This window comes from Ascaphus truei, chromosome 1, assembly GCF_040206685.1.
Source record: "Ascaphus truei isolate aAscTru1 chromosome 1, aAscTru1.hap1, whole genome shotgun sequence".
Classification (NCBI taxonomy): domain Eukaryota; kingdom Metazoa; phylum Chordata; class Amphibia; order Anura; family Ascaphidae; genus Ascaphus; species Ascaphus truei.
The window spans coordinates 92,518,706-92,522,351 of NC_134483.1; the positions used below are offsets into that span (position 1 = coordinate 92,518,706).

General features: G+C 44.4%; 1 long non-coding RNA gene across 1 annotated transcript in view; it reads right to left on the reverse strand.

Annotated features, from left to right (window-relative positions):
- Nucleotides 1–3,518: 3,518 nt before the first annotated feature.
- The window catches only part of LOC142469274 (uncharacterized), a 3,518-nt gene continuing 3,390 nt past the window's right edge, over nt 3,519–3,646 (reverse strand). Inside the window, exon 3 of the long non-coding RNA XR_012789012.1 lies at nt 3,519–3,646. This exon is cut by the window's right edge and continues 445 nt beyond it. This is a non-coding gene — a long non-coding RNA (uncharacterized LOC142469274).

Sequence of the window (3,646 nt, forward strand, 5' to 3'; positions counted from 1 at the left end):
CTCTGCTCTCTGCCCGGGGGAGGGGGGATGTAGTGGAGAGTGTGTCGTGAAGGGAGGGTCCGCGTGCCGGGCTGTCAGGACCCGCCAGCGCCGCTCCTCTCGTGGCATATCTGGCCTCTCTCCTCCCGGTCCGGGCAGTGCGGGCCCGTGTGGATGGTATGGCGAAAAAAGAAAAGGAAGAGATGTGTGCGTCCGCCTCAGCGGGGATCGACTTCTGCGCCCCATCTCCGTTCACAGATTCCTCCGCGGCTGCGGTTCGTCTCCTCCGATGCTGTTGCTCGCTGTTTCATCCAGTTCCTTTGTTGGGCTGTGATTGTTGGCGAGGTGAGGTAAAGCACAGGACGTCCGTTGGCTGTTATCTCCCTTTTCTTTGTGGTGCGTCCGCTGGGCTGCTTTTCTGTGGCTTGCGTCCGGGGTTCCCGCTTCTCCGGTCTGCTGAATTTGCGGATGTCACATCCAGGATTGCTTCGCCTCATGGGACAGGAGGGACTTTTAAGGGGAACTTCTTCGGTTGCTGCTCAGGTCAACTGGGTGAGGGAATGAACTTGGAGGTAACTGAGGTAAGTGATTGCTGCGGTTCCTATCTAGGTCGCGGTTGTTTTTGGCCTGCCAGCCTCTCTGATGCTCTGATCTGGGGTTCTTCTGCATGCTGCCCCTGAGAGTGGGGGGGGTCTTGGATCCAGTCGGCAGGGAGGCTTAGGTCCAGGGCTTTTGCGAACCGCGGGATATCCTCCGGGTGTCTGATTGTGAGATATTTACCATTTTGTTGTACTGACAGCTTAAATGGGAAGCCCCATTTGTACTTGATCTTTTTCTCGCGGAGCAAGGAAGTTAATGGTTGCATCTCTTTGCGCCGCAGTACTGTGCTTTGACAAATCATTATAAATTTGGAGGTGAGAATCCTGGAATTTGATGGTCTCTTTGGTTCTGCATGCCTCCATTATTTGTTCCTTTATTGTGTATCTGTGAATGCGGGCTATTATGTCCCTTGTTCGGTTGGGATCTTCGGAGCGTGGCCCCAGGGCGCGATGGGCTCTATCCATCTCTATGTCCTTTGGTGTGAGGTCGGGGCACATTGAGACAAAAAAGTCCTGGAGATATGACCTGAGCTGACCAGGCAGAACCGTCTCCGGGACGCCCCGGATTCTAATATTCTGGCGCCTGTCGCGATTTTCCTGGTCCTCAAGGCAGTCTCTTAGGCTGTTTACCTCTGCGCCAAGTCGAAATATTTCGTTGGCTGCCTCATCCTGGGATTGCGTGGTTTCGGCCATTTTAAGCTCAAGGGCCGTGGTGCGCTCCGTTAGGCCCGTTATATCCTGTTTAAGTTCTTTTACCGCGGCCCGCAGGTCATCTTGCAGTGAGGAGTGAAGTTTATTTAGCATTGTGGTGATCATCTCCTGCATAAATGCTCTTGTGAGTACTTCCTCCGGCTGTGGTGGGGTAGCCGTATTGCTCCGTTCGGTTGTTCCCTGCTTGGGCCCACGTGTGCTCGCAGAGCCGGCGCCATCTTGTGATCTTAATGCAGCTTCTGAGCTCTTCTGGGAGGGGGAGAAGTACTTAGCGACTCCTGGGGTGGCTTGGGACTTGTATTTGCTCGCCATTCTTGTTGCTAGGGGTATTAGGGGGATTTGCGGCAGCAATTGTGGATGTTTTTAGGGGGGGAAAAGCGCTTATTCTGCTCTTATTATATCAGGGTCTGTGGAGCTCCTCTTCTACACAGCCTCTCTCATCGGCGTCCTGGACACGCCCCGGAATGTCTGATTTTTTTTAAAGGCATTAGTCACCTACTTTAACCAATGAAATATATTAATGTTATTAGTTCAAGTTGATCATACAGTGTACTGAAACTATAATTTATATTTAAAAGGATGATCATTTTCCTTTGTTTTCACTTATAATTGAGTGGCTGCGAAAAGATTAACAACCTTGTTTGCTCCACCCCTATGATAACGTAATCAGATTTATTCCCAACTCTTCCCGGTCCTAGGACCAATTAGAGAAAACAAGATAAGGGAAGAGATAAGACAGATATAAGAGGCACAAAACGCTATATTTCAGGTTACAATGTTTCAAGCGATTCCCAGGATCAATATTCAACATTCAAAACATTATTTTAAAATACTTCTAATTGTCTGAAAGACGTTTAAAGGTGCTGCCCCACATAGGCTGAAAAGGAGCTGATGGAAGTCACATGTTTAAGGTGTTAAATCTGGTGACTGATGACTAAATAACAGACAACTGTGCTTTAAAATAATTTCTGAAGGTTGTCTTGGAAATGTTTGTAAACAATATGAATAGAGACTTGGAAGTGTTGTTTTGTTCCCTTATCTGCTTTTGTTTGTCTTACTGCATGTTAAGCATTTCACCGTTTCCCAGTTGGTTTTATCACCAGTATTTGGTTTGCATAAATCACATAATCTTATCATGGGGTGGAGGATACAAGATACACTTTAGCCACCCTCCCGCCCCCCTGAAGTCTTGGTTGTAAATGAAAGATCTCAACTCTCCAAAATATTTTTTGGGGGCGTATTTGCATCCATAGCCGATCAGACAGTTACTTTGGTCTGTGAATTTCAGCGGCAATTCGCGATTATTATTACCAATACATTACGTGGATTCCACAACCCATGGACGGATTCTCAGAATCCAATCCGCTGATTCAGCAATCCGCTGGTGTATTTTTAAGAATCCGCCAACGGATTGCTGAATCCGCAGATTAGATTCTAAAAATCCATCAACGGATTGTATCCAGTCGTGGTGTTTGGTGAATAACAAGTTCTAGTAATACTAATACTTTAAATAAGTAATTGTGGGACAAAAGTGACAAAAAACCTTCACCCTACAGCATACAGCATACCGCATACAGCAAATAAAAATATAACTTGTGAGCACATTCTCATGTCTCAGAGAGGTCTGCAACCCTGCTTTTCGTCATTATCTCTTGGCATACAGTGCTTCCAATGCAGCCGGGATTCTGGGTAATGACGTGCAAATGAGCACGCACAGCGAATCACTCTTTAATTCTTATCCATTTTAACACAAACCCCTATAAGCTTATTCCTGCTGTATTTTCAGCACAGCCTGGGTTAAAGAATTGCATAGCCAGCAAACCAATAATAATATTTCTGAAGATGCTTGTTATCCAGTCAGGTAGTAGTGTTTTTATATTTCACACTGTGCTGGTCATTTGTAATATATATGTTTTCTATTCAATAATTTAAAGGTGCAGTTCCACTCCACAAAATATATTAGAGTTATAATACAGTCAAAGCACATGGCCATGTACCTCCTTCTACATTTATGTAGCAGTTTGACATTTGTTTAATAATTATAATTATTATTATTTAAAAAAATAAAAATACCACTAATACCTGATGGGTTATCAGCATCTTCAAAATTTGTATTATTATTATTATTATTATTATTATGTTAATTGTTTATTTATAAAGCACCAACAAAACTGTATAAATTACATAAACAGAATGACATACCAAATCTTTATCAGTGAATGCTGCTAGCTTTCATCTGCACTATACTTTAGTGTTACAAAATGGTATTTTCAGGTGCTGCGCTTTCCAAGGATCTCATTTAAACCTCATAACATTGTAGCAGCTATGCAAGCAAACCAGACTTTTCTTCAAGTACT